Consider the following 20,218-nt stretch of genomic DNA (forward strand, 5'->3'; position numbering starts at 1 on the left):
AATGTTTTTCTAATGATCAATTAGCCTTTAAAATGATAAACTTGGATTAGCTAACACAACGAGCCATTGGAACACAAGAGTGATGGTTGCTGATAATGATCCTCTGTACGCCTAAATAGATATTCCATTAAAAAATCATCAGTTTCCAGCTACAATAGTCATTTACAACATTAACAATGTCTACACTGTATTTCTGATCAATTTGATGTTATTTTAATGGACAAAAAATTAGCTTTTCTTTCAAAAACAGGGACATTTCCAAGTGACCCCAAACTTTTGAACGGTAGTGTGTACAATTTAGGAACAGGTGCACATGAAACAATCTGAACACATGGTAAGAGCCAGAACACCCGTTTAAATACCTCAAACAGCATCATTCATTCAGTCTCCAGAGCATAACATAAATTCTATCTCACATACAGAGAAACACAACGTTGGAATTCTAATAAGACAGAAATGCAGAACAGACATATTGCCCTTGATAGGCCTACTGATGATGTAGTATCTATGCAACTAGATTTTCTTCTTTATCAGATGTCCCTGGTGTATTTTATTAGAGGTCCCTAGTGTATATTATTAGATCTCCCTGGTGTGTTTTATTAGATGTCCCTGGTATATTTTATTAGAGGTCCCTGGTGTATTTTATTAGAGGTCCCTGGTGTATTTTACTTTGGTTCTGGAGACTTCTGCTCCACAGAGAATGAATAAAGGGAGATGATGAGTTAGGAGGTGGGGTTGTTGTTGAGTTGGTTGGTAAGGCTGTACAATTCTACCAGGTCAAAAGTAGTGCATTTTATGGGGAATAGGGTGTCATTTTGGACGCAGACAATGTCTGGCCCTCTGCCGTATTAAAGGGATGGTCCCTGAGGTTCCATACATCCAGATCCAGGGAGGCCTGATTTGTCAACCTTGTCTAAGGGACTTATTATGAAGATAACACTAATTGGACACTAATGTTTCATTTCGGAGTATAGCGATTATCTTCGTCCCTAAACAGTAAGCAGTACAGAGGCTAGCAGAGGCAGATATAGGCATATTTTCCTCCTCAAGTCCAATGAGTCATAAACCCTGCCCATTTCTAATTTCTCTTCTTAAAATTGTATTTTAAACCTAACCATAACCACACTGCTAAACATATGCCTAACTCTAACATTAAATTAAGACCAAAAAGTTACTTTTTGTAGCCCATTTTTACTTTGTGGCTGTGGAATCTGACTTTGTGGCTGTAGAATCTCACTTTGTGACTGTGATATCTGACTTTGTGGCTGTGGAATTTAACTTTGTGACTGTGAAATCTGCCTTCGTGGCTGTGGAATCTGCCTTTGTGGCTGTGGAATCTGCCTTTGTGGCTGTAGAATCTGACTTTGTGGCTGTGGAATCTGACTTTGTGACTTGAAGCTAGTGGGTCCCAATGATTCCCTCCATGTATTTGTATTTATTATTGATCCCCATTAGCTCTTCTTGGGATCCAGCAAAATTAAGTCAGTTATACAATTTTAAAAACATTACAATACATTCACGACAGATTTCACATGTGTGTGCCCTCAGTGTCTGCCCTCAGGCCCCTACTTTACTACCACATATCTACAATACAAAATCCATGTGTACGTGTGTGTATAGTGCATATGTTATCGTTTGTTATAGTGTGTAGGCACAGACACATGATAGCATATGTTTGTAATGCTTCACAGTCACCACTCTTCCATAAGGTGTATTTTTATCTGTTTTTTAAATCTAATTTTACTGCTGGCATGAGTTACTTGATGTGGAAAGAGTTCCATGTAGTTATGGCTCTGTGTAGTACTGTGTGCCTCCCATAGTCTGTTCTGGACTTGGGGACTGTGAAGAGACCTCTGGTGGCATGTATTGTGGTGTATGAATGGGTGTCTGAGCTGTGTGCCAGTAGGTCAAACAGACAGCTCAGTGCATTCAACATGTCAATACCTCTCACAAATACAAGTACTGATAAAGTCAATATCTCATCCACAGGAGAGATTGACATGCATATTATTAATGTTAGCTCTCTGTGTACATCCAAAGGCCAATGGTGCTGCTCTGTTCTAAGCCAATTTTAATTTTCCCAAGTCCCTCTTTGTGACACCTGACCACACAACAGAACATTATTCCAGGTGCTACAAAACTAGGCCCTGTACTGTAGGACCTGCCTTGTTGATAGTGATGTTAAGAAGGCAGAGCAGCGCTTTATCATGGACAGACTTCTCCCCATCTTAGCTACTGTTGTGTTAATATGTTTTGACCATGACAGTTTACAATCCAGGGTTACTCCAAGAAGGTTAGTCACTGCAATGTACTCAATTTCCAAAGTATTCATTACAAGATTTAGCTGAGGTTTAGGGTTTAGTGAATGATTTGTCCCAAATACAATGCCTTTAGTTTTTGAAATATTTAGGACTAACTTATTCCTTGCCGGCCATTGTGAAACTAACTGTTAAGTGTTGCAGTCATTTCAATCGCTGTAGTAGCTAACATGTATATTGTTGAGTCATCCGCATACATATACAGTGCGTTCGGAAAGGATTCATACCCCATGACCTTTTCCACATTTTGTTATGTTACAGCCTTATTCTAAAATTGATTAAATGAATTGACAAGGAAAACAATCTACACACAATACCCCATAATGACAAAGTGAAAACAGGTTTTAAGACATTCTTAAAACACATAAATACCTTATTTACATAAGTATTCAGACCCTTTGCTATGAGACTCAGAATTGAGCTCAGGTGCATCGTGTTAACATTGATCATCCTTCAGATTTGAGTCCACCTGTGGTAAATTCAATTGATTGTACATGATTTGGAAAGGCACACACCTGTCTATATAAAGTTCCACAGTTGACAGTGCCAGTTGACATGATTGTGTCGAGTCACAGATCTGGGGAAGGGTACCAAAACATTTCTGCAGCATTGAAGGTCCCCAAGAACAAAATGGCCTCCATCATTCTTAAACTGAAGAAGTTTGGAACCACCAAGACTTTTCCTAGAGCTGGACACCCGGCCAAACTGAGCAATCGGGGGAACCCAATGGTCACTCTGACAGAGCTCCAGAGTTCCTCTGTGGAGATGGGAGAACCTTCCAGAAGGACAACTATCTCTGCAGCACTCCACCATTCAGGCCTTTATGGTAGAGTGGCAAGATGGAAGCCACTCCTCAGTAAAAGGCACATGACAGCCCACCTGGAGTTTGCCAAAAGGCACCTAAAGGAGCCTCAGACCATGAGAAACAAGATTCTCTGTTCTGATGAAACCAAGATTGAACTCTTTGGCCTGAATGTCAAGCGTCACGTCTGGAAGTAACCTGGCACCTTCCCTGCGGTGAAGCATGGTGGTGGGGGTGTTTTTTCAGCGACAGGGACTGGGAGACTAGTCAGAATTGAGGGAAAGATGAACGGAGCAAAGTACAGAGAGTTCCTTGATGGAAACCTCCTCCAGAGTGCTCAGGACCTCAGACTTGGGCGAAGGTTCACCTTCCAACAGGACAACGACCCTAATTACACAGCTAAGACAACGCAGGATTGGCTTCAGGACAAGTCTCAGAATGTCCTTCTGTGGCCCAGCCAGAGCCCGGACTTGAACCCGGTCGAACATTTCTGAAGAGACCTGAAAATAGCTCTCCCCATCTTGAGAGGATCTGCAAAGAAGAATGGGAGAAACTCCCCAACTACAGATGTGTCAAGCTTGTAGCGTCATACCCAAGAAGACTCAAGGCTGTAATCACTGCCAAAGTTGTTCGAACACAGTACTGAGTAAAGGATCTGAATACTTATGTAAATGTGATATTTCCGTTTTTTTTAATAAATTGCAAACATTTCTAAAAAACTTGTTTTGCTTTATGGGGCATTATGGGGTATTGTGTGTAGATTGATGAGGAAAACAAATATTTAATCCATTTTAGAATAAGGCTGTAACGTAACAAAATGTGGAAAAAGACAAGGGGTCTAAATACACACTGGCTTTACTGAAAGCCAGTGGCATGTCATTAGAAAATATTTAAAGGAAGGGTCCTAGACAGCTGTCCTGGGGAATTTCTGATTTTACCTTTATTTAACTAGGCAAGTCAGTTAAGAACAAATTCTTATTTTCAATGATGGCCTAGGAACAGTGGGTTAACTGCCTGTTCAGGGGCAAAATGACAGATTTGTACCTTGCCAGCTCAGGGATTTGAACTTGCAGCCTTATCAGTTACTAGTCCAACGCTCTAAGCACTCTAACCACTAGGCTACCGCCCTTATTTTGGATAGGCTTTCATTAAAAAACACCCTATGTGTTCTGTTTGACAGGTAACTCTTCATCCACAATGTAGCAGGGGTGTAAAGCCATAACACATATGTTTTTCCGGAAGCAGATTATGATCGATAATGTCAAAAGCCACACTGAAGTCTAACAAAACAGCCCCCACAATCTTTTTAATATCAATTTCTCGCAGCAATCATCAGTCATTTCTGTAAATTCTGTGCTTGTTGAATGTCCTTCCCTTTAACCGTGCTGAAAGTCTGTTGTCAATTTGTTTACTTTAAAATAGCATTGTATCTGGTCAACACACAATTTTTTCCAAAAGTGTACTAAGGGTTGGTAACAGGCTGATTGGTTGGCTATTTGAGCCAGCTTAGGGGGCTTTACTATTGTTATGTAAGGGAATGACTTTTGCTTCCCTCCAGGCCTGAGGGCACACACTTTCTAGTAGTCTTAAACTAAAGATATGGCAAATAGGAATGACAATATCATCTGCTATTATCCTCAGTAATTTTCCATCCAAGTTGTCAGACCCCAGTGGCTTGTCATTGTTGATAGACAACAATAATTGTTTCACCTTTTCCACACTCAGTTTACGGAATTCAAAATTACAATGCTTGCCTTTCATAATTTGGTCAGATATACTTTGTGTAGTGTCAGCATTTGATGCTGGCATGTCATGCCTTAGTTTGCTAATCTTGCCAATTAAAAAATCATTAAAGTGGTTAACAATATCAGTGGGTTTTGTGATGAATGAGCCATCTGATTCAATTAAGTTTTTGAAGAGTTTGCCTTTTTGCCCGACATTTTTACATTCTTTATGTAATTTATCTTTGTTTCATAGTATAGTTTCTTCTTCTTTCTATTCAGTTTAGTCATTCAATTTGGCCATGTTCATGCATTTACTCATGCAGGATACTGTTTTGAAGTGGTCTCTAAAGTGGCAGCACTTTCTGGATTGGATTCAAACCACTATATTTCAATGCAGACAAAATATCTATTGAATTCGGAGCTGAGTAATTGGAAGCCATGTTGTCTAATATCACAGAATGGTGGATGAGGTTAAGTTATGTTTTTGTGTCACACTCAAACCAATGACATTTCAAAGCAGTGTACTATAGCACAAATTGTATAGGTATTGTTGAATGGGACATTGCTCTCCATTGTACAGTATATGAGCAATATCAACGAGGAGTTGGAATGTAATTTGGAAGGATGCATTTCACTTTGATTTGATGGGAGGCTGTGAATAAAAAAAAAAAAGCATTTTACCAAGAATATACAACCAGTCAGTTTGAAAAGATATACTGTATTTGTTACAGTATGAACATTCCAATCTGAGATATATCTATATGTACTAGAACGAAGAGGCAATTACAACAATATTTTTGCTGTAAGATTGTTGTTTAGAAGCTAACATTATTTATGACTTTAATCCAGTATTAGCATATGTATAATGACAATAATAAATATTTTATTGTCACATACACTGGATAGGTGCAGTGAAATCTAGCGTTTTACAGGGTCAGCCATAGTACTATGGCGCCCCTGGAGAAAATGATGTGCCTTGCTCAAGGGCACAGACTTTTCACCTTGTCGGCTCGGGTATTCGAACCAGCACCCTTTCTAAGGGACAACAATATGTTGAATCAGTTATGATTCTTTACATTAGAGATGTTAAACTATACATGATCAAAATCAACATTCAGTATGACAGAAATATATAGTAGTAGCATTTAGTCTGTAAAGAAATATGTCTGCTGAAGAAACCTGACTGTTTCAATGGCTCTCGTTCTATTCAGGGTATTTTTTGTTGAGGGTTATGGCTGCAGTGACTTTCTGTCCTCTTCCCCGCCTCTCCCTTCAACCAATGATCATTTTGTGAACCCATTAGCCTATCATTCGTTCGGAGACTCATTCCTCTCCTATTTTCCCTTCCTCAGGCCACTGGCCGTACTGATGACCAGTTGAAAAACACTATATTACACACACACACACACACTTTCATAGCTCATATGTTTTGCTGGTGTAATGCGCTTTGTTGTGTGAAGGTATCAATCAGAGGGGACCAGATTATTAGCATGTCTGAAAGAGATCAAACAATGGTGCAGACAACACCCAGACATGGCTGATTTACAGGCAGGCTGATAAAGTACTGCAGCTCTCTTAGGGGCTACATGGCGGATCGCAGTGCTCTTAGGATAAATTATTGCAGAGGCCCGCAGTAATGTCTCTCCAACTATCAACCATCGGTCGGCCCCAATAAGGAGGCATGAGAGGGAGCCCGACCTTCTCCTTCCATGATGTAATGGTGCTCTGTCCGGGGTCAGCAGTTACTGTATCATAAGGAGGGGTGGGGAATACACAAACACCCCCACAAGCTATTGGAAGTGATCCTTAAAAGACATTTATGGATGTCCGTGGGAGGGTTGAATGGACATGGGGAGGCAGTTACGCTTAGAAAACATGAAAAAACGCTCTTTCACAGATTCTGTCCAACAAAGGTGAGGCCACAGTGATCCAAGAACCAGTGTAAGGGAACACATTTAGTTCATTGTGGATGTGTAACGTGTGCGCTGGGAGTCGGGAAACAAGTTCAGGGAGTGAATCATTTAATAAATGAAAACATAATACAAAACAAGAAACACGAACAAAGCACAGACATGAAACTGAAACAATGACGCCTGGGGAAGGAACCAAAGGGAGTGACATATATATAGGGCAGGTAATCAAGGAGGTGATGGAGTCCAGGTGAGAGTCATGTGCTGATGCACGTAACGATGGTGACAAGGGTGAGCCATAACGAGCAGCCTGGTGACCTAGAGGCTGGAGAGGGAGCACACGTGACAGTACTCCCTCCTCAACGCGAGGCTCCAGCCGCAGGACGCTGACCAAAATGAGGATCCCAGGGATCAGGAGCGGACCGGTCACCTCTGCTAAGGTGCTGGAACCTGTCGATCCGCAGGAGCATGGTGACATAAAGTGCCAGAGAGAGAGAATACGTGACATTACCCCCTCCCCGGCGCACTGCTCCAGCCGCAGGACGCCAACCACAGGGACGATCCCAGGGATCAGGAGCGGACCGGTCACCTCTGAAACCTGGCGAATGGGCTGAGGCATGAGAGCCTGATGAGACCTCCCCGGTTGCCTCAGTCGAGGCACGGGAACCTGTTCACCCAGCTGAGGCATGGGAGCCTATCGATCCCGCTGAGGTATGGAAACCTGTCGAGCCAGCTAAGACAGGGGGACCCATCGAGGCATGGGAATCTGACAAACCGGCTGAGGCCTCCCAGGTAGCTCTGGTTCTGACACCCGGACTAGACATCACCTCCAACATGAAAACAAAAAACTCCCTGACGCTTCCCTTTGGTGATGCGTCATTCTGTAACGTGTGCGCTGGGAGTCAGGAAACAAGTTCAGGGAGTGAATCATTCAATAAATAAATGAAAACATAATACAAAACAAGAAACACGAACAACGCACAGACATGAAACAGAAACAATGACGCCTGGGGAAGGAACCAAAGGGAGTGACATACAGTTGAAGTCAGAAGTTTACGTACACTTAGGTTGGAGTAATTAAAACTCCACAAATTTCTTGTTAACAAACTTTAGTTTTGGCAAGTCGGTTAGGACATCTACTTGTGCATGACACAAGTAATTGTTTCAACAATTGTTTACAGACAAATAATTTAACTTATAATTCACTGTATCACAATTCCAGTGGGTCAGACGTTTACATACACCAAGTTGACTGTGCCTTTAAACAGCTTGGAAAATTCCAGAAAATGATGTCATGGCTTTAGAAGCTTCTGATAAGCTAACTGACATCATTTGAGTCAATTGGAGGTGTACCTGTGGATGTATTTCAAGGCCTACCTTCAAACTCAGTGGCTCTTTGCTTGACATCAGTGGGAAATCAGCCAAGACCTCAGAAAAAAAGTTGTAGACCTCCACAAGTCTGGTTCATCCTTGGGAGCAATTTACAAACACCTGAAGGTACCACATTCATCTGTACAAACAATAGTATGCAAGTATAAACACCATGGGACCATGCAGCCGTCATACCGCTCAGGAAGGAGACGTGTTCTGTCTCTTAGAGATGAACGTACTTTGGTGCTAAAAGTGCAAATCAAGCCCAGAACAACAGCAAAGGACCTTGTGAAGATGCTGTAGGAAACAGGTACAAAGTATCTATATCCACAGTAAAACGAGTCCTATATTGACATAACCTGAAAGGCCGCTCAGCAAGGAAGAAGCCACTGCTCCAAAACCGCCATAAAAAAGCCAGACTACGGTTTGCAACTGCACATGGGGACAAAGATCGTACTTTTTGGAGAAATGTCCTCTGGTCTGATGAAACAAAAATAGAACTGTTTGGCCATCGTTATGTTTGGAGGAAAAAGGGGGAGGCTTGCAAGCCGAAGAACACCATCCCAACCATGAAGCACAGGGGTGGCAGCATCATGTTGTGGGGGGGCTTTGCTGCAGGAGGGACTGGTGCACTTCACAAAATAGATTGAGGGAGGAAAATTATGTGGATATATTGAAGCAACATCTCAAGACATCAGTCAGGAAGTTAAAGCTTGGTCACAAATGGGTCGTCCAAATGGACAATGACCCCAAGCATACTTCCAAAGTTGTGGCAAAATGGCTTAAGGACAACAAAGTCAAGGTATTGGAGTGGCCATCACAAAGCCCTGACCTCAATCCCATAGAAAATCTGTGGGCAGAACTGAAAAAGCGTGTGAGAGAAAGGAGGCCTACAAACCTGACTCAGTTACACCAGCTCTGTCAGGAGGAATGGGCCAAAATTCACCCAACTTATTGTGGGAAGCTTGTGGAAGGCTACCCAAAATGTTTGACCCAAGTTAAACAATCAATGTGACCAAATACTAATGGAGTGTATGTAAACTTCTGACCCACTGGGAATGCGATGAAAGAAATAAAAGCTGAAATAAATCCTTCTCTCTACTATTATTCTGACATTCCACATTCTTAAAATAAAGTGGTGATCCTAACTGACCTAAGACAGGGAATTTTTACTAGGATTAGATGTCAGGAATTGTGAAAAACTGATTTTAAATGTATTTGGCTAAGGTGTATATAAACCTCTGACTTCAACTGTATATAGGGCAGGTAATTAAGGAGGTAATGGAGTCCAGGTGAGTGTCATTATGCGCTGATGCGCGTAAAAATTATGACAGGTGTGCGCCATAACGAGCAGCCTGGTGAACTAGAGGCCGGAGAGGAACTACACGTGACAGGATTTCTGAGAAGCTTTAGCCTTAGCTTTCCATAGAAATTTGACCTCCTGACCAATGGACAGTGAATGGTCAGCGAACAGACTAAAGTTGTTCACATTCATATTACTGGCCAAATAAATGTCCTTACCCAAGGTGATATCTCTAGGAGACTCATTCACTAACCATGCTTGTTTTGTCAATACTGGATTTTTTATGGCAACCCTCCAAATCTACTGTCCACTTTAGGACTTCATAACACAAGGCTGTCTGCATATCATGCATGATGCCTTTAGGGATGGAGGTAAAGATAGATAGATATCAAAATGAATAAGTCACTCCCTGGATGTGGATTTCACTCACAGATGAACCATCACTATTTCATGTTGTGCTTCAGTTCCTGGCCTTTTATTTATTTAAGATGGCAGTTTTATGGACACAAACCAAGGTCAAATAAAGTGGGGTTAGAGCTCCCAATCGGTGGAGAAGCCGGTGAACTGTAAAAAACACCTTGATGCTAAAAGATAGACGCTGTCAATTGAGATTGATAAATATTTAACTTCTGCTTTATCCATTAGAGCTTTTTGACATAGCGGGAAAAAATAAAAGAAAACTAAAGTGAAATGAAAAACCCCAAAAATATGTTTGCAAAGTGGGTCTGAGGGGTGGTAGAAAGGCTGAGGGTTCAGAGCCAGAGCCTGGATTCAGCACTCCACCATCCTCCACTTGCAGTTGGCCATTTTATCTCTGAATGTCTCCAAAATGTCCCCCTGGCTGTCCCCTGCCTGCCCCCTCCCCACGGTGTTATCTCGCTTCAAACAGTGCCATTCCTCTATTGTAATACTGCCGCTACCCAGCAGCCCTTGGAATGACCTTTCATTAATTAACTGCATCTTGATGAGCAGATCTACATAGAATGTGAAGGTTAATTAATGAAGTATCACTGCTTAGTTTTAAAACCATCACCTAGTGGATGACAGCCAGCCCACCACTCTCAATTTTACCCCCCCCCCCCATCTCATTAGCAATGGTAGTCTGAAGATGGACAGCTCAGGCTGTTGGAATCCACAGCAAATTGGATCAAAGAAAGGGGACTTTTGATTTGACACATACTTGCATCGCATAATGTTGTGTGCACTCTGTACTGTAGTATCAATCTAGTCATACACCATAAATAATTCAAACACAGGTAAAATAAAACTAGGATCCAGCAGCATGCGTGTAACTAGTTTCCTGCAAACAAATATGTACATGACGGATGGTGATAAATACATTTGGTGTAATTGCACAGTTTCACCTTGATAAGCTTTTGGTTTCAGTGTGATTTCATTTCAGGGTACATTTCAGCATGGCTTTTCACTGTGATTAGGAAATGAGATCCACATCAGCAAATACTAAGTTTTAAATCGTGTTAGAGATACTTACAACACACTTCCACACATTGACTCACATCACCACCCCAAATTTTTGTCAACCCTCTGGATGTCCATTTCTGCTGTCTACTCAGTGTATGAGTTCTACTGGTGCAGATTCCATTCACTCTCCTCTGAGGCCCTTTGGTGGTGTGTGACTTGTTGCCTGTGTAGGCCGTAGCCCATACCTATGCTAGATTTTCACATTAAAATTTTAGTCATTTAGCAGACGCTCTTATTCAGAGCGCCATACAGTTTCAATTAGGATTAAGTGCCTTGTTTAAAGGCACATCGACAGATTTGTGTCACCTAGTCGGCTCGGGGATTCGAACCAGCGAGCTTTCGGTTACTGGCCCAAAACTATTAACCACTGCTGCTTATACTTAACTTGTGTCATATATCTCAGCAACTATGGCTGGGTCAGACATCCGATATCTGTGGATCCCTACTTACATAAACTAGCCCTAAAGACTATGAAATCTTGGTTCAAAATCTATGTACTCTCTCCATTCCTCAATTCAAACTGTTTCTGTCTCAATCTCTCTGCTGTTCCCTCACTTTTTTGCACAGTAGTCTGCTAAAAGCTGGCACAATATGCCTTTTCTCAAAAAACGCTGTCACCAAAGACAACCTGCATGGGGAAATTGAATGAAGTGAGGAGTGTTTTGAGAGTTTGAAACAAAATAGCTGGTGCAGCATTTTCACAATTTTGTCTGAAGATTCATGACATTTTTACAGTCAGTTGGGTAGTGAATGGGGGGGGGTCCTCTCTGCCCTCATTCTCATCCTGACAGGGATCCTCCCTTACAGCAGGAACCTGTTTCTTTTTCATTCGTTTCTTACTCAGTCTCTTGCCCTTAAGACCCGCGGTGGAGATGCAGTGGAGAACATTTAAGTGGCCAGTCAATAGGAATCCCTGAGGTCTGGCAGGTGTGAGGTCTGGCTTCATTATCTCACAACACCTCTGTCCAATTATGAGCCTTGCTCCCTTAGTGACAACCAATGGTGTAGTGGCAGCGTGTGGCTCCTCCCTGTTATCTAACTATCTATGTACTCTAAGTCTTCTACATTATGACAACATCTGTATCATCCCTTTGTCAGACTCCAGACATAGTTCAGTCTAAGATGGTTTGTCTCAATCACAGTCTTTGGTCAACAACATTATTTTGTATTTGAATATGAGTAATTGGTAACAAAGTGATGATCAAACAGAGTTGAAATTGTGCTCATAACCAGCTCTCAACAACATGAATTAGGTCTTATATCACAGGGTATAGATAATTACATTAATTTGTCTCATGATCAAAACCTACTCTGCTTTGATTCATGTATACTGCTTCATTATTCTGCTGACCCACTGGTTCCAAAATGTCAGCCGCTACAACAAAATAGAACAGTGCCCTTGTACAAACATGTAGCGTAGCATCTTCTCTAGCCTGCTTTTGGATACCCCCTGCTGACACTATTTAACAGCACAACAAGAAAACAAGGCCTTCCAGATATCAGTGCACATGAAGGGAAAATACTTGCAGCAATTGTCCTCATTGCAAGGCTATAATAAACTACAGTAAATATTTAGTTTAGATTATCATGTTCCAAGATAGTCTCTTAGTTAAACATGCATTTACATTAAAACAGGTATCTCCTTGAGTATTTACATTTCTGTGTTAGTTTGGCAAAGTGTGTAGAATGTCGCTTGTTTAAGGGAGCAATCCCGAAAAGGCAATTCTCTATGAAGTCAAATACAGATTCTCACACACACTGCCCCTCCAGTTAGTCTTCATCTTCAAGCATATTATGTGCATCATTTGGTAGATACATTGAAGTAGTCCTGATTTGTCCGTGAGCGTGCGTGGCTGTGTGTGTGTGCGTGTGCGTGTGTGCATCTCGGTGCGTGCATGTTTGACGAAGTATAGAGTCCGAAGGATCTGATGTTTCCCAGACATCGTCTCTAGCCAACAATTGCCATCAGATAAAACAGAGGAATTCATACAGTACGTGTGTATAATTTGTCATGCAGCTCAAACCAAACATGGAAGTTTGGGCCATCTTTCTCCTCCTTATCTGAACTAGAACACATTTCAGCTGGCCATAGGCCTACATGTTTGGATTTAAAGTTGCATGATGACTATAACTTGCGTCTCACTGTCAGCATGTATATCTGGGTATGTATCCAATGTCTCTCTATGTTTTCAATGTTTACATCAGACAGATTTATGTTGCAATATAGTACATCCATAGAAGTTAACACATCTTCACACTTGTATATTTTATCAGAGGTTTAGGATCTGTACCTATAGATTGGGAGCTGTACCTATAGATTGGGAGCTGTAGCTATAGATTGGGAACTGTACCTATAGATTGGGAGCTGTAGCTATAGATTAGGAACTGTACCTATAGATTAGGAACTGTACCTATAGATTGGGAATTGTACCTATAGATTAGGAACTGTCTTGGGAGCTGTACCTATAGATTGGGAGCTGTACCTATAGATTTGGAACTGTACCTATAGATTGGGAGCTATACCTATAGATTTGGAGCTGTACCTATAGATTAGGAACTGTACCTATAGATTAGGAACTGTACCTATAGATTGGGAGCTATACCTATAGATTTGGAGCTGTACCTATAGATTAGGAACTGTACCTATAGATTAGGAACTGTACCTATAGATTTGGAACTGTACCTATAGATTAGGAGCTACACCTATAGATTAGGAGCTGTACCTATAGATTAGGAACTGTACCTATAGATTGGGAGCTGTACCTATAGATTGGGAGCTGTACCTATAGATTTGGAACTGTACCTATAGATTAGGAGCTGTAACTATAGATTAGGAACTGTACATATATATTAGGAGCTGTAACTATAGATTAGGAACTGTACATATAGATTAGAAGCTGTAACTATAGATTAGGAACTGTACCTATAGATTAGGAGCTGTAACTATAGATTAGGAACTGTACATATAGATTAGGAGCTGTGTATATCGCAGAACATCAAATTGGTTATTTTGTCTGTGATAACAACTTGTGGGCTGGCAACAGTAAATTAGCTTCCCCTGAATCACACAGGATAAAAAAAATGCCATGAATAAGTAACAAGCTAAATGACTCAAACCCTGCATGCACACCAAGACGCTCGTATCGTAAGTAGTGGACCCTGGCCTGAGGTGACAAAGTAGGCTACTGTAGGTTAATATTTCATATCAAAGTATGCTTATTGGAGTCTTTATTTTGCCGTCTGTCAATCAATCTTGACCAGTAAATGCTCAATACATTACCAAAACCTTGTTAACAAAAAAAGAAAGCTATTCCTGTATTCAGTTCCACTCTGACCTGAGTCAAACACAAAGTTGTATCTGTCCCTATTACAAGTATTGTACCATGAGGATGTAGCACGGTGGCAGTGCTGTATCTAGGCTTGCTGGTGATCCTCGAGTGCCCTCAGGTGGACATATGCTATAATTGCTGTTGACAACCTACAAGTCACTCTGCAATTACAGCATCTGCTGTGTGGCAGTTGGCAATGATGGGCTGTAACAGGAGGCTTTTAGCCATTATTACAGTGTCTAAGCAGCTGGTGTGCCTCAGTGGTGGGGGGAAGAATAGTTGACCTTGTCTCGCTGGGAATCAAGAAGGACATTATATCAGGACCATAAGGATCTCAATGACTGGAGAGAGAGAATGATGAGCATCACACTAAATTGGTAGAGCATTATTTTAAACTAATAAGTGGGGCCTTTACATTTGAGTATACAAATATACACTGACTATAAAAAACATTAGGAACACCTTCCTAATATGGACTTGCACCCCCTTTTGCCCTTAGAACAGCCTTAATTCATCAGGGCATGGACTCTACAAGATTTTGAACGCGTTCCACAGAGATGCTTGCCCATGTTGACTCCAATGCTTCCCATAGTTGGCTGGATGTCCTTTGGGTGGTGGAGCATTCTTGATACACACGGGAAACTGTTGAGTGTTTAAAAAAAACAGCAGCATTGCAGTTCTTGACACAAACCGGTGCGCCTGGCACCTACTACCATAACCTGTTGAAAGGTTCTTAAATATTCTGTCTTGCCCATTCACCCTATGAATGGCACACGCACAATTCGTGTCTCAATTCTGTCAAGGCTTTAAAAAAATCTGTCTTTAACCTGTCTCCTCCCCTTCATATATACTGATTAAAGTGGATTTAACAAGTGACATCAATAAGGGATCATAGCTTTCACCTGGATTCACCTGGTCAGTCTATGTCATGGAAATAGCAGGTATTCTTAATATTTTGTACACTGTGTAATTTATTTATATAAAAATAATGAAAGAAATGTATAGAAATTAACATGATTAAACACTGGATATGGACACGAGAGTTATATACAGAGAATAAAATATTATATAGGCCTAATTGAGTATTAAGTGGCAAGTAGAATATTTTGAACTGTAAAACCTCGGAATGATAAGTAATTATCCAGTGTAAATATGAAAACTGACTGTAGATCAAACTCAGAATAAAGAGTCATACAGAATTCTTAAGGCATGAGATGTGGTTTATGTCTATGTAGCCCTGTCCTGCAGTCAAAAGACCTAGTGGCCTCATGGGTGGAATGTTATTCATATCTTACATCATTTGATAATTAATTAACATGAACAAAAAAATGGTTTTGTTATATTTCAGTCTTCTGTGATGTAAACTCAGCAAAAAAAGAAATGTCAGGGTCCCTGCTCATCTGTGTGAACGTACCTTAGGCATGCTGCAAGAAGGCATGAGGACTGCAGATGTGGCCAGGGCAATAAATTGCAATGTCCGTACTGTGAGACGCCTAAGACAGCGCTACAGAGAGACAGGACGGACAGCTGAACATCGTTGCAGTGGCAGACCACGTGTAACAACACCTGAACAGGATCGGTACATCCGAACATCACACCTGCGGGACAGGTACAGGATGGCAACAACAACTGCCAGAGTTACACCAGGAACGCACAATCCCTCCATCAGTGCTCAGACTGTCTGCAATAGGCTGAGAGAGGCTGGACTGAGGGCTTGTAGGCCTGTTGTAAGGCAGGTTCTCACCAGACATCACCGGCAACAACGTCACCTATGGGCACAAACCCACCGTCGCTGGACCAGACAGGACTGGCAAAAAGGGCTCTTCACTGACGAGTCGCGGTTTTGTCTCACCAGGGGTGATGGTCGGATTCGCATTTATCGTCGAAGGAATAAGCGTTACACCGAGGCCTGTACTCTGAAGCGAGATCGATTTGGAGGTGAAGGGTCCGTCATGGTCTGGGGTGGTGTGTCACAGCATCATCGGACTGAGCTTGTTGTCATTGCAGGCAATCTCAATGCTGTGCGTTACAGGGAAGACATCCTCCTCCCTGATGTGGTACCCTTCCTGCAGGCTCATCCTGACATGACCCTCCAGCATGACAGTGCCACCAGCCATACTGCTCCTTCTGTGCGTAATTTCCTGCAAGACAGGAATGTCAGTGTTCTGCCATGGCCAGCGAAGAGCCCGGATCTCAATCCCATTGAGCACGTCTGGGACCTGTTGGATCGGAGGGTGAGGGCTAGGGCCATTCCCCCCAGAAATGTCCGGGAACTTGCAGGTGCCTTGGTGGAAGAGTGGGGTAACATCTCACAGCAAGAACTGGCAAATCCGGTGCAGTCCATGAGGAGGAGATGCACTGCAGTACTTAATGCAGCTGGTGGCCACACTGTTTGATTTTTGACCCCCCTTGGTTCAGGGTCACAATATTCCATTTCTGTTAGTCACATGTCTGTGGAACTTGTTCAGTTTATGTCTCAGTTGTTGAGTCTTGTTATGGTCATACAAATATTTACACATGTTAAGTTTGCTGAAAATAAACGCAGTTGACAGTGAGAGGACGTTTCTTTTTTTTCTGAGATTATATAAAGTTTGATATTGGGATGCAAACTCATAATTGAATACATTTTAACTTTATATCTGACATGGTACAGGTGTCTTCTTTTTTTAAGCCCATAACCATGTGTGTGAGGTGTATACTTTTGTTTCAAAGTAGATTTGTTTAAGACTACCAATAAACACTCTGTGAGACCCTGATTTAGCTCACTGCAGTAAAAGTTTAATTAATTACCCAATCGTCCTAGTCATTTGTCTGACAGAATGCCATATGCTGTATAAAAGCCTTTTGATGTACATTTAACTGGATTTGTTTCTGAGGATTTGTGCAAATCATTTGCATGCTATTCAATCAATGTGGATTGTTATTATTCCATAAATCCATACTTGGAAAAGTAGGCTGTGTTTTCAATCTTTACTAAAGACTGTGTCTATGTGTATGCGGATAACTCAACACTATGCACGTCAGCCACCACAGCAACTGAAATGACAGCAACACTTAACAAAGAGCTGCAGTCAGTTTCAGAATAGGTGGCAAGGAATAAGTTAGTCCTAAATGATTCAAAAATTAAGTAATGAATAATGTGGAAATTGAGCAAGTTGAGGAGACTAAACTGCTTGGAGTAACCCTGGATTGTAAACTGTCATGGTAAAAACATATTGATACAACAGTAGCTAGCATGGGGAGAAGTCTGTCTATAATAAAGTGTTGCTCTGCATTCTTAACATCACTATCAACAAGGCAGGTCCTACAAGCCCTAGTTTTGTTGCACCTGGACTACTGTTCAGTCGTGTGGTCAGGTCACGCCACAAAGAGGGAAAACTCCAATTGGCTCAGAACAGGGCAGCATGGTTGGCCTTTGGATGTACACAGAGAGCTAACATTAATAATAAGCATGTCAATCTCTCCTGGCTCAAATTGGCGGAGAGATTGACTTCATCACTACTTGTATTTGTGAGAGGTACTGACATGTTGAATGCACCAACCTGTCTGTTTGAACTACTGGCACACATCTCGTACACCCATGCATACCCCACAAGACATGCCACCAGAGGTCTCTTCACAGTCCCCAAGTCCAGAATAGACTATGGGAGGCGCACAGTACTACATAGAGCCATGACTACATGGAACTCTATTCCACATCAAGTAACTCATGCCAACAATAAATTTAGATTTAAAAAACATATAAAATACACCTTATGGAACAGTGGCGACTGTCAAGCAAAATAACCATAGACCCATGCAAACAAACACATAACATACGCACTTTACACACATGTACACATGGATTTTGTGTTATAGATATGTGGTAGTAGAGTAGAGGTCTAAGGGCACACACTTAATACGTTGTGAAATATTTTATGAATATATTGTAATGTTTTTAAAATGTATAACTGCCTTATTTTTGCAGGACCGCAGGAAGAGTCCATAATAAATGCAAAATACAAATCAGATCTTTTCACATCAGATCTTTTTCAGAGCTAATCTGATTGGTCAAAAGACCAATTAGTGAAGAAAAAACATTCTGAATTTGACTGCCTGTGTAAACGCAGTCATAGTGGCCAGAGACTAGGCCTATATGAGGCAAGGGGAAGAGCAGCACTAGTACCTCATCAAACTTTATAGCTTATTTCAATGTCATAATTCTTCACATCTATATGTGGAGGAAATCAAGGACTTCCTCATTACAATTCTGTTGCCACTTGCCAGTTACCTGAGGGTCACAGGGTTTACCCGCTATAACCTAAATCAGACAATCTACTCCCCCAACTGGGAGGTAGAGGTAAAACAGGTTTGCACTACAGCTAATGCTGTTACATACAATGGTGTCACCCTTCTCTGAGATCTGAAGTGATCAGAACAGAAACTCCTGCACTGCTAAGCTAAGCTTCAGGCCTGTATTACTGTACAATGGTTTATGATGGGAAGAAAACTGAAGGCAAACAGCATACAATTTCATCTGACACGAATACTGCACATATTTGTATTTTCATCATGTATGCAAAATCTGCTCAATAAACTATGGCTGAGCATGGTGAGACAGTGGTAATGAACCAGTCAACCAGTTAACCATTATTTAACTAGGCAAGTCAGAGCAACTTCCAGGAATTGTATACAGATACTTGCGACATTATCATGCTGAAACATGAGGTGATGGCGGCGGATGAATGGCACGACAATGGGCCTCAGGATCTCGTCACTGTATCTCTGTTCTTTCAAATTGCCATTGATAATATGCCCATACCAATACCCTACCGCCATTATGGGACACGTCGACATCAGCAATCCGCTCGCCCACACTACGCCATACACGTGGTCTGCAGTTGTGAGGCCGGTTGGAGATACTGTCAAATTCTCTAAAACGACGTTGGAGGCGGCTTATGGTAGAGATATTAACATTACATTTTCTGGCAACACCTCTGGTGGACCTTCATGCAGTCAGCATGACAATTGCACACTCCCTCGAAACTTGAGACATCTGTGGCATTGTGTTGTGTGACATAATTATACATTTTAGAGTGGCCTTTAATCAGCTTCTTCATATGTCAGGATAAAAAAAAAGGATACATTATCACTAACAAGGATGTTAACAATTTTGTGAAAAAAATTGAAAAGAAATAAGCTTTTTGTGCGTATGGAACATTTATGGGATCTTTTATTTCAGCTCATGAAACATGGGACGAACCTTTTACATGTTTTTATATTTTTGTTCAGTATATAATAACCACTGGAATTTTGGGGGACAAAAATGTCCTCCAGGCTATGTGGATGTTATATTGTGTCTCCCATTTTCATGGTCATGGCTCGAAGGGATCCAGCTTTTGTCAAACTAACATCATATTATACATTACATGGTTGCATTCGAGACAAGGTCGGTTTTATTGATTTGTTGTCAGTGTCTACAGTAGGCTTAGATATATTCTGTTAATGTCTCCAATCATATAAAGTGAAGTAGAGTTGCATCAAATGTTTATCAAAGGCCACATTTTTCCTGTGCAAAGGAAAGAGACGTCACTGATATAGACTAAACCTATGCCACTACACACTTATTAATAGCCTAAATTATCACTATCCAATCTACTCATCACATTAGCAATAGTAGGCTTACAGTAGTCTGCAAATGTGATGACAGACACATGCAATCATTTGTTATAAAGGTGTCTTTTCATGGTGAAATTATTGCTTCCCCAAAACTTGAAACTAGATAGATAACTATCTAGCTAGCTAATTTTGTCTAATTTAGTGTTGTTGTTAACACTTGGTTAGCATAACAGCTAAGCTAAACTCGCAATCGATCAGACTTGATTTACCAGCGATTAAATGGTCATAGCAGACCCTATACTGACAGCTGTCTGGGTTCTGGTCTTGATGGGCAAAAAGGTTTATTTTCTTTTCTGACAGTTCTTGAGTCTTATCTCATTG

This window comes from Salmo salar, chromosome ssa15, assembly GCF_905237065.1.
Source record: "Salmo salar chromosome ssa15, Ssal_v3.1, whole genome shotgun sequence".
Classification (NCBI taxonomy): Eukaryota; Metazoa; Chordata; class Actinopteri; order Salmoniformes; family Salmonidae; genus Salmo; species Salmo salar.